This window comes from Phyllostomus hastatus, unplaced genomic scaffold (assembly GCF_019186645.2).
Source record: "Phyllostomus hastatus isolate PE091 unplaced genomic scaffold, TTU_PhHast_1.1 phas_scaffold_585, whole genome shotgun sequence".
NCBI lineage: Eukaryota > Metazoa > Chordata > Mammalia > Chiroptera > Phyllostomidae > Phyllostomus > Phyllostomus hastatus.
Genome location: NW_025334037.1, coordinates 25,776,789 through 25,789,439, shown reverse-complemented (window position 1 = coordinate 25,789,439; position 12,651 = coordinate 25,776,789).

Here is a 12,651-nt window from a genome sequence, read left to right as displayed (position 1 = left end):
TGCCCCTGTGGAGTGAGAGAGGGGAACAAAGCCCTAATCACCATCATACATGAGGGGAAAGGGATATTGGCATCCTTGTTTTTAGGACTAAAGGACTAAGAGTTTTACCTCTGCTTTAGGTATCCATTTCTTCTTTTCTCTTCTTATTTTATAGAGCAGAAATGACCAACCCAGAGCTTCCGTCTGCCTCATCCTACATGTTCCCGTGTTCTCTTTGTCTTTGCTAAGCTGATCCTCTGCAGGGGTGTCCAACCTGCGGCCCATGGGCCACGTGCGGCCCAGGATGGCTGTGACTGCAGCCCAACACAAAATTGTAAATTTACTTAAAACATGATGAGATTTTTTTGTGATTACGTGTTGTGATGTATTGGATGTGTGGCCCAAGACAACTCTTCTTCTCCCAGTGTGGCCCAGAGATGCCAAAAGGTTGGCCACCAAGGCAGTTCTGGGCCCTCGGGTATTTCCTAGCAGCTGTTGCCATCGAACCAGAGGAGTGAAGACATCAGTCTCCATGTGAGAGAGACCCAGAGGCCTTCAGTCAGGTCCTTCTTTGGTCAAGTCCTACAAGCCTGTGAAGCTTATTGAACTTGGAGAATCCACTTTGCTGGAGATTAAAGAATTTGGACTTTATCTGTTAGTCAAAGCACAAGAGTTGTTCATGGTAACCCTGTAATGAATGCAGGAAAATTGTAAAAATCTAGCACCCTCATGTTTTGAGGTGATATGCTCTGTGGAGGCTCATGAAGTGATGGCAGGCCTTGGTATTACTCTCCCTGCCTACAAAAGTCCTTTGATCTAACGTCAGTGTCAGTCGGAAATCCTCCTCTCAGACCTAGGCTTATACATGTTGTATGTTGAAGCTTGTTTTTCAAACACCTCTACCTGGGATGGTGTATGTCAGCTTTTGCTGTGTAACAAATTACCCCAAAACATAGTGGCCTAAATCAGCAACCATTTATTTAACTGGTAGTTCTGTTGGTTGGGAACTGGGGCTGGGACCAACTAGGTGGCTTTTCTGTTTTCTACTGGCCTCACTCATTTATCTTAATCAACTGCTAGACTGTCCTGTGGCTGACTAATTAGCATGACCTCATTGCGGGTAGCTTATCTTTGCTCCTGTGGACTGGCGTGCTAGAGGAGGCTGGCTCAGGCTTGTTCAGATGGCCACTGAGCAAGATTCTACAGAGCGTGGAAGCTGCAAGGCTCTTTAAGGTCCAGGGGTGTACAACCCCTGGCCTGTGGGCCACATGTAGCCCAGGGTGGCTATGAATGTGGCCCTACACAAAATTGTAAATTTATTTAAAACATTACAAGATTTTTTTTGTTTTCATTAGTATTTGTGTATTTACTGTGTGGCCCAAGATGACTCTTCTTCTTCCAATGTGACCTAGAGACGCCAAAATGTTGGACATTCTTGGTAGGCTCTGGAACCAGTACAATCTCTTCTGCCACATTCTATTGGTCAAAGCAAATCACAAGGCCAGTTCTGATTGGAGCAAAGGGGAAATAAATTCCTCCTGATAGGAGGATCTCCAAAGTCACATTGCAAGAAGTGTGGATAAGGGGAGGGGGATAATCGAGGCCATGTTTTATAAGCAGTATTCTATAGCCTGGAGCAGATTTGTGTTTCACTTGGGATAGTTTTTTTAGGCCAGTTGAAGCTTAGTTTTTGCAAGCCTGAGGAAACACTAGACTGCTTCTTACAGGAATTTCAAAATATATGTGTAGAGTTTAGCAATCCCTATGGGGCTGAATGAAGTGCCTTTGTCTCTAATTACCAATGTAATGCCCAGTGCAACTGCCTTAGGCCATGCTAACATCATCTTTGTTGCTAGACCTTCTATTATTGCAAAACCAACACCATAAAATATTGCCAAAAGACAACACAACCAACTCTTTATTATGTTTTGATTACGTATGTTTTGATATATCTCAGGTCACTCAATCTCTTGCTGTGTTGGTATTTCTTTATTCGCCCTATTCCCCCTTACCATGCATGCAGATTTTACCCAAGAGAGTGAAACTACCTCTATTTCGGGGGAAGTTTGAGCTGGTGAAGCTTGACTTGCACTGCTCTTCTTGAATAGATGCCATTGAGGATCTGCTTAGTCTGTGTGTGGGAGGAGATGTAGGAAAGTGCCATGGTCAAGCTGATTGTCCTGAGTCAGGATTTCATATGGAAAATACATTATAAATCCCTTTCCCTGGATATCACATACAACTGAATTGAATGCAAATGTCAAGAGAAATCTAGGAGGTTTTGTTAGATTACTCATTCTTCTGGACTGTCCCCCTCTGCTTTCCTCTCTTAGGTGAAGAATTTGAGATTTGACTGCATAGCACCTGCATGGTGGCTTATTTATGGTTTTTGGTAAAACTCCTTGCATACATCATTGTGTTTTATGAAATTCTAATATATTCAGATGATAAATCTTCCCTTCTCCTTTTTGGAGGCAGCTTCCTACAGGACCCAAACTGTAGTAAATATTTAAATGGTAATGCCTTAAAAGTATACCATGGGGTTTACGAGTTAGTCTTCTAACAATAAGGGTCTACATTGAGACAGGCACTACCCAGGCACTTTAAATATATGAATACATGAATAATTTTCACTGTAACCCTTCCTTGTAGGTTTGGTCATTCTTAATTCATACATGAAGAAACTAAGGCTCATAGCAGTTAAGGGACTTACTGAGAAGGGCACAGAATAGAGTCAGTACATCACTAAACCAGAGTGGAAACAAAGGCCAGTCTGGTTCCAGAGCCAGTTCTTTTTATACTATGATGGGATTAATTCTTAAATTTTATTTTTCAATGACAGTTGTCATTCAATATTATTTTATGTTAGTTTTAGGTGTTACATTGGGATTCTTATGTGTCAGTGGCTTTTGGCTGCTGCGTCATGGTCCTCGTCATTTTGTAGGGATATTCTTACTTTCTCCTGGAAGAAGAAAGGAAACCCATGCCCTCGCCTCCCATCTTTATGATTTCAAGGCAAAGCTAAATGTTTAAAATAACATTTTTAAAACTTGGGGAATGGCACTGACAGAGTGGGGGTATGAAGTGGGTGGGGAGTTCATAAAGCTGCTTCTCCCTTAGTCTTGAAAGTGTGCATCTTAAACCTAAAATCCATGTTGTAGGAATGCACATTCCTGTAAGTTTGCCCAGCAGCAGTGTCTTTTAAAGAACTTGGCATAGAGTGGTGGTGAGAATGCCAGCCTCTTCTCTCTTGACCCAGAATGGGATCTTGATAGTCTTATTAAGTCCTTGGTGATATTTAGGTCAGATTCCAACTTTCTCTTCTTAATGCATGGCATTATTGTTATTAATTATTATTGCACATTGAAGTCAGTTACCCCACAGCTCCTCCTGTAAATCAGGGTATCAGCCCTATGTAGGCAGGCCAGCCTCCTTCTGCCACATTAGGCTTCTAGGAACACCTTCATTCCAGGGCAGGCAGTGCATTTGGCATTTTGGTTCTGGCTGAAAACCATAGCTTGGCTATTGTAGATAATGCTGCCATGGGGTGCGTATATTCTTTTGAATTAGTGTTTTGGGTTTCGTCAGGTAAGTCCCTAGGAGTGGAATTGCTGGGTCATAAGGCAGTTCCATTTTTAATCTTTTGAGGAAACTCTGTATTGTTTTGCACACTGGCTGCACCAATCTGCATTCCTACCAATAGTCCACAAGAGTTTCCTGTCCTCTCCATTCTCACCAATACTTGTTGTTTGTGGATTTATTGATGGTAGCCATTCTGATGGGTGTGAGGTGATACCTAATTGTGGTTTTAATTTGCATTTCTCTGACAGTTAGTGAGGTTAAGCACCTTTTCATATGTCTATTGGCCTTCTGTATGTCCTCTTTGGAGAAGTGCCTATTCAAGTCCTTTGCCCATTTTTTTAATACAATACATTAATTGTTGACTATAGGTACAATGTTGCACAGCGGATCTCTAAAGATTATTTATCTTATTCAAATGAAACATTATGCATGCTGATTAACAATAACTCCCATTTCCCCTTCCCTTTCAGCTCCCACTAATCACCATTCCAGTCTGTGATTCTGTGATTTCAGCATACAGATATTTTCCAATGCAGTGGGCCTTTCACTATCATAAAGAGAGAGGAGAACAGGGGTGAGCCTTGAACGTGGAACACTTATGGGGAGCACATGGCTTCAAGATGCAATAAAATCACATTGAATAACACAAAATGCTTTAAAAAAACACAGATAAAGGGAATATATTAATTATGATTAAAAAACTTGAAAATAGACATAAATAATATTAATTAAAATAAAACCATGCAAAATATTCAGTGCTTTTAAACCTAATTCTGGACCTAACAATTTCAAAATAGTGACAGTTTTGCTGAAAATAGTGTCTTGGATTAAATGGTTTTTATGCTTCTAATAGACCCTGCTCTCAATAGTCTGTAAGAGGAACTGCACAGGCCCCTTTCCTTTATGGGGTCTTGTGCTTGTGTTCTTTGTAGGAACTCTAGAATTTTCTTTTTTATATTTTATTTTTAAAATTAAATTTCTTAGGGTGACATTGGTTAATAAGATAATTTAGGTGTCAGGTGTATAGTTCTATGATACATCTTTTATAATATTGCATTCTGTTGTGTGCCCAGCTTCCAGAATTTTAGATCTGGATAGGAGGCTTTGGCTTGGGGGTAAAGGGAAAATACGAGAAAGCAGAGGAAAAAAATCAAATAAGGCAAACTTAAATGAACAAGGGGACACGTAGTCACACATACAAACATAGAAGAAGCAGTAGGAAGATACACGAACACATGCGTCACTGAAGGAAGCAATGATGACACAGATTTATTGGAACCTCCACTGGACAGGGGGTGATTCAGTTATAATGGGTCATATCTGTTGCAGATAGTCATAGCATTTCCCTGACTTGCAAAAACTGTGATTTTTAGACAGTCCTATATACTGTTGGAAACAACTCACCAAAAAGTGTTGAGGAAAGCCTTTTTAGTTTTCTATTTTTCAGATATTTTTCAAATTATTTCTCTTAGGTTTCCGGACTCTTATTCTGCCTGGCCTTTTCCATTACAGAAAAAAAAAATCCTTAGGCCAGTTTACACCAAATATATCACTTATTTATTTGATTGATGATTGATTTATTCATTCAGCAAATGCTTATTGAACACTTACTATGTGCTAGGCACTGTTCTAGCTCTGAGAATCCAGGTACGTACAAAATAGGTAAATATTCCTGCATTCATGGAATTTATGTTTAATTTGGAAGGCAGAAGGTATTAGTAAATAAATAAATATAGTAAGGTACATATATGTCAGATGGTGGTTAGTCCTATGGAAACAAATAAAGGTTGAATGGGCGAGGTGGTGGAGGAGTTGAATTGTAATCGGGTCATCAGGGAGCGTATCACTTGAGCAAAGGTCAAGAGGTGAAGCGAGAGCTACGTGGCTGTCTGGGGGCCCGAGCTGGTTATCCTGCATGCAGGACTATTGGGCAGAAGGAAACGTGACACTCAGAGAAATGAAATGTTAATAATGGCATTTCTGATGACAATTAGGGAGATGGTTTTGGTACAAAGACCTCTCTGGAGTCCTGCAACTCATGCCATGCCAGTCAGCGATGACACTGCCAAGGGGACAGGCCAACCCAGAAAAGATATTTTAAGTGATTTGTTACAAAGGTGAAGGCTGTGCTGTGTGGTAGGTGACAGCCAATGAATGGATCTGTTGTAAAAGTTGAAGGCTCCCAGGAACGTGATAAGATGCTGGTAGACATTGAAACATCATCAAGTAAAGGAATAAAACCCTGCAGGGATTCATCCATTTTCTAACCCTTAACTGGTCTCTTCAGACCTTTGACTCTGTTCTGGGTCTGGGCATTATTAGGTTCTCTGTAAGGTCTAGTAATGATCCTATGTCCCCATGAATCGACTCTGATGACAGATGTTGGAAGAATAAGGAGCTCTGTCTAGTTTGGTGGAAAAAGTGAGAGGGAATCAGGAATGGCTCCGATATTTCAGATGCGATAATAGTCTTACTTACGGACTTTGAACCTTTCCTTCCTAAACTCTGGGTACTTATGTCTCAGACACCAAAGCGAGGTGTTTAGTGCTGGCAGGTTTCTTTGTCCTCTGTAGTACTTGTATCTAACGCTGTATCTGTAAATGTTCTTGGTCTAAATGGCCCCATTGGTTTTCCCAGAGTGCCATGCCATTTGCTGAGTCGACTCTTCTAATCTAATCTGTGGGACAAGCAAATGTTCCCAATCAGGGTCACCAGTGATACCACGCAGATTGTGCCATACATCAGGGCACCTAACCAATGGTATAAATGGGAGCTAAATCCCATCCTATGGTTTTCTTTCCAGGCTATGTGCCGTGCCATGGAGTAGAATCTGATCTGGAGAAAAGGTGTCTTTTTCCAATTTGCCCAGAGGTAACCATGTTAGTCAAACGGTGTTCCGTTGTGGCTGCAATCACCCAAAAGGCACGCCTTTTCTAATCCACACAGTGGAAACGTGGGGCTAGCACTGGCCCGGTTCCAGCTTTCAGTGGCTTGTCTTCAAAGAAAATGTCTCTCCTTCTTTCTTCCTGCATGCACGAGCAGACACACCCATCAGATGTTGTGCATTTGCTTGGTCACATGCACCTATACATCCCTGGTCTGTAGCTAAGAAACACTCATTTCGTTTCTCAAATTCTGTTTCATCAAAGCTGTGGGCTGGTGTTACACTGGGAACAAATCAAGGTTATTGTCCACCTACTTGCTTTGGAATGAGTGATTAACTATTACTGAAGTAAAATCAGACTTGATTCGTATTCCGTTTTTAATATTTGGCTAACTCTTAGGCTTATAGGGATAGAGAGGGCCTCGCCAGGCCACCCCACCTGTACAAAGTGTATTATCTAAGTCATTACAAAGAGGGTTGTTTGTTTTGCATAGGGTCAGAAAAGGCAGTTTGGAGTGGGAGACAGTGGTTGAGCCTGGAAGCCCTGCTCTGAGTGGCAGGGATGCGGCAGGTTTGTTACAGAAACAGCTGGGCTTGCTCCCACGGCAGGGACGTGAGCTGCCCTTCCACTGTCGTGCAAGCTAGGATTGTACTTTATTGTTTTGGGGTTAAGAGCAAGGGCTTTGGAGCCAGATTTCTAAGATTCAAATTTAAGTGGTACCTATTATGTGCTGTTTAAATGTGAGCAGTTCCCTTAACTGCTCTGGGATTGTTTTCTCATCACCATTGTTGACACTTTTTTTTATCATCATCATCATCATCAACATTATTGTTGTCTTCATCTAATTCTGGTCCCTGTGTCATTGCTGGCTTTCCCGTGACAGCTGAACACTGTGCTCCTTTTGTCTGTTTGTCGCTGTGCCTGCCAAGTCCTGCCCTAGCACCAGATTGGGCTTTCCTCGGCGTCTGGGTTCCTCCTGAGTAGGCTTCCTGGCTGTCACCTGCGTACAGGCTGTTTCAGTTCAACAGGATCCAAAGTTGACAGACTATGTTCCCTACAGGGGGAGAGACTTAGGGACTTCGTGTGTTCAGAACAATAAATTGGATAAAAAGAAAACATTATCCTAATAAGCTTTGTATGGACTTACTTGGATTAGGGTTTAAAGAGAATGTGTAGGACTTGCATACGTCATGAAAATGATGTGTCATTGTTGAAAATATGCTATGTACTGGGTGCAGTGATAGATTTTAAAAAATACAAATATCTTAGCAATCCTGCAAGATACACAGTTTGATGAAGAAATATGAGGCAACCGAAACGCACAGCAGTAACAGATTTATGAAGGGAATGCTTTCTCTGACGCAATTCCCTCCCGTATATTGGTTTGATAATTTTTCCTGACCTCTGGATGCCCTAAATCTGTATGTGAAGCATAATTTAGTCCTAGATAGTAAAGACGGCATTTTCAGTTAAGACATTTGATTATTTTCTTACTATGAAAGTAACACATAGTCAATATACAAAATTTTGAAACAATGGCTGAGTGACACGCCTAAGGCCAAGCTGATCTGGTAGGTGGCAGTCAAGGCTAAGCCTTCCCCCAGGAATCCTGGCTCTCAACCACTGTTCTGTATGAAATCATTTCCTTGTGTGGCTTTCCTTTGGCGGACTCACATACCAGGCCAAATTCATTATTATTTAACATACTGGCACACCTTGGTTCAGGGCATTTGCTTGTTTTGCATCGTTCCATCTGTCTTCAGCATAGGTTAACAGTATGGAACCTCTCTTGGCCAGATAAGCAGCTAATTTTGGAAATAGTAGCATCCTCATGATAGCAAATATAACGGGAGAAGCCAGCGATGCAAATGGAATCGATGTCCATACATGATAAATTAGCTCCTTTTAAAGAATATGTACTGAGCTGTGAAGTCATGTCTAGCTTGATGACGATGCTGTCACTTTATATGCACATTGGTAAATTTTTTGCATACTGTTTGGCCAAGGTAGGTCCCAGGTCACCTCCTCCTTTACTTGTAGTTCCCCAAACTTCACTCCTTTCATTTGGGGGTTGGCTGTTTTCTTTTGAGAATTATACGTTAAGATGATGTTGGATAAATACATCATTACGTTTTGTTTTCTTGGTAAATATTGGTTTACTTTTTGTTTTAATTAGATTCAGTGTAAGCCCTATAAGGTGATAGAGAAAATGTGTATTGGGGCTTTAGATCCTTCATCCATAATATGAAGAGTTAGGCTAGATCAGCAATTTTTAACTGGTGTGCTGCAAGAATGTTTAACACATGCAATACCTGACTATGTAGTCATGGGCACTGACCTCTAGTCCATTAGATTATCAAATAAATAAAATGACGATAGCCAACTCAACAATCGCTGTCCAGTGTGAAGGAATCAAAATTATACCTATTTTTTGTCAGATCGGCCGTGGAATTCTAGTGACTAGTACACGTGTACCATGTGATGAAAAATATTGAAAATCACTGGGCTAGATGATAACTAAACACCTTTCCATCTCTCAGGTTCCTTAAAGCTTTCCCTTTGCCACAACAGTGAGAGAAATTTCAGGACCTAAGACCATGGTAACAAACATGTTCTTTTGGCAGCATTGGGTAGATTCCAGGAAACATTGCTAATTTATTTATTTCTTGCCGGTTGTAGAAAGCAGAATTTTGTGACCTTCAACAACTGATGACCCTCAGATGATATTCATGACATACTTGAAATCATAAGGGGAGCCAATGACAAAGACATTCAAATGAGATGAAGTTGGGAACTGGCCCCATTTCTCGTGCTTGAGGTGGAATAAAGTGGAATAAAGTTGCCCGCCACAAACGTGTTCGGAGATACCTGCAGTTGCAAGCTGTGGCTTATAAAAAGAATATTGCATTTATTTCCTCTGCTCTCTGAGTCTGAATGGAATGGAGACAGGAGTAATGACTGTCCAATTCCATGTCACAGAGGTGCTCCTTTGAGGGGGTAGGGCAGGCTCCGTATGACAAAGAGCATGCTGGGAAGGGCTGGGAAGATTCCCTTTGATTCCTGGTTACCCCTCTTACTGCTGTGTGACTGTAATCACATTACTTAATTTCCTTGACCCTACATTTTCTCGTGTACAAAATGGAAATAATAAAATGTTCCTAAGAGGCTGGCTGTAAATAGTAAGTTTTAATGCATCTGTAATACCTATTGTTCAATAAATCTAGGTCCCCCGTCTCATATCCAAAATTTTGAAATCCAAAATTTGTGAAAATTGTTTTCTTGAAAGCTTCTTGACAAACCTCAGCTGTTTAATCATATTTCACTTAGTAGAGAAGTTTTACCTGATCCTGTGAAGCTATTTATAGTCTTTGTTCTGTTCCATGTGATTATTCATAGGTTTTGTTGTATAAGTGTTTATTTGTGCTGTCTCAGATCCTTCGGGGAGGGGGTGTTACATAATGTACAATGTTATATCATTCTAAAATGTAAAAATGTCTGATTTTCAAACATACATGGCCCCAAGGACTTCTTTTAAGGGATTTAGGCCTGTATATCTTCACTGGTTTTAGAATGAATGAATATTAAAGATTTTTTTGGATTGGTTTATTCTAGCTAACATTACACTTGGTCATTAAAATAATTTTTAACATTTTTCCATTTTCTTTTGGAACAGATAGTTTTATATTTTGTGATCTAAGATTTATGTTTATTAAACTGGTAAGTTCCTTAGAGTTCAGACTTGACAAAAACCTTGAGACACAGAACCCAGATAAGATAAAAAAATATTCCAAACTGGTTCAGTTTGACTGAGTTAAAAGAGGTCCTTTTACTCTCTTAATAAATATCTGTTAAGAAGAGTTACATCCCAAGAAATAGGCACAAATGGTAGGATAAGTGACAGAAGATGGAGGAATGAAAAGTAATTGGTTCTCAGCTTCTATGAAGATTATTCAATGGCAGCCCTGGCTGGCGTAGCTCAGTGGATTGAGGACAGGCTGCGAACCAAAGTGTCGCAGGTTCAATTCCCAGTCAGGGCACATGCCTGGGTTGTAGGCCATGACCCCCAGCAACTGCACATTGATGTTTCTCTCTCTCTATCTCTCTCCCTCCCTTTCCTCTCTAAAAATAAATAAATAGAATATCTTAAGAAAAAGATTATTCAATGGGACATCTTTTAAAAAAAGTACAATTTCCACAGGATTTGAACACGCTTGGCTCAGCCTTTGGTCTCTTTTTTGGAAAAGTTGCACTTATTATTTAAAAAAGCAAGTCAGATACTCCCTTGATTCTTAACTGCTCATTCACGCCAAAACATCATAATTTTTACACTTAGCATTCAGTTTTTACAACGAAAGTTGTAAATGTGTGCACACTGCACAAAGGCCAGCCAGGCCCCATTCATGGCACCGAAGCTGTCCTGTTGTGTTGCCGAGAGCAGAAGCCACCTGCTGAGCTGTAGCAAAACCACATGGATCAGTTGCCTGAAGTGTCAGTAGCTCATTTAAAACAAATTCCAGGTTTAATTGAGCCTGTATCAAATAGATCATCTTGTATAGAGAGAATGCTATTGTAGCTTAAGATTTGAAAGAGTGACTATCAGTAATAATCCGTCTACAATAAGTGGTTGACAGACCCAGTATAATTCATGAGCTACAAAAGAGAAATTACTTTGTAGGCTACATAGTCACTGGGTAAAAACTAAAGTAATTTATTTAATTGTCTTTTGGAGGGCTCTCTACATTATTTTTTGTGAATGCAATGGAAACATTGAAAAGCCAAAGGAAAACAGGAAATTATCTTACATGAAAGTTGGCTTATTAACTTTCATTTTTTAAAAAAATATTTTATTTATTTATTTTTAGAGAGGGAAGGGACAGAGAAAGAGAGAGAGAGAGAGAAACATCAATGTGCAGTTGCTGGGGGTCATGGCCTACAACCCAGGCATATGCCCTGACTGGGAATCGAACCTGCGACACTTTGGTTCGCAGCCCACGCTTAATTCACTGAGCTACACCAGCCAGGGTGGCTTATTAATTTTCATGTAAGAGTGTGTTTTATGGTGTTTAGAACAGTGTGATTTCAGAAGCAGTGTATCTTAAGTCAGAAAAGGAAGCAAGCAAAGATGGGATCAGAGAAAACATCTCTAACCTTTGAAGAGACGAGGGGTAGGGGAGATAGACAAGAGAAGAGGGGGGTACACAGTGATGGAAGGAGACTTGACCTGAAGTGGTGAACACACAGTACAATATACAGGTGATGTTGTTATAGAACTGTACACCTGCATCCTATATAATTTTGTTAACCAATGCCACCCCAATAAATTCAAGTATAAAGAAAGAAAGAGAAGTCACAGAAACAGAGAAGAACAGCAGTTGCCGGGACTGGAGGGTGGGAGACACGGGCAGTTGTTGGTCAGAAGGCACAAGCTTTCAGGTTTGGGTAAGTAAGTCCTGGGGGTCTAACGTACGGCATGGTGACTGCAGTTAGTACTGTATTGTACACTTGAAAGAGAGTAGACCTTTATTATTCCCACTATAACAACAACAAAAAATGGTGATTATGTGAGGTGAAGGGTGTAACTGGCCTCCCTGGGGCAAACATTTTGCAATATATGTGCATGTCAAGTCATCACATTGTATGCCTTAAACTTACACAACGTTGTATGTCCATTATATGTCAATAAAGCTGAAAAAAGAGGAAAAAAGGTGAGGGATTTGGCATGTCAAGGTGATTGATTTTGGTTCTGAGACCACGCTTGGTAAAATTATCTTCGAAGAGGGAGAAATACGTACGGTTGAAGGCGCCAGGGTCTTAGGTCAGACAGGGAGGTAGCAGAGGTCCGTTTTCATGCCTCTACTTTACTCACCCCCTTTTCCGCCTGTGGGACACGGTTACCTTCCCCCAGTCCCTTCACTCTCCGTTATCAATCCAGCCTTCAGGGCCTACAAGGCTCTATAATACTGTGGCCTCTGTGTCCTTCTCCCCAGCCTCTGCCGTCCAGAAACATTGACTTTGTTTTGGTTCTTCGAAAACTCCAGGATGGTAGCGACTAGGTTTTATTCACCTAGGTTTTATTCTTACATGTCTAGTGCCTAGCACTGTGCCATGATTGACAACTATTTCTTACATGAACGGATGATGAGGAAGTGAATGACATGTTATTGTCATTCCAGTTAGTAGCTGGTACAAACTACCCTCATTTCTG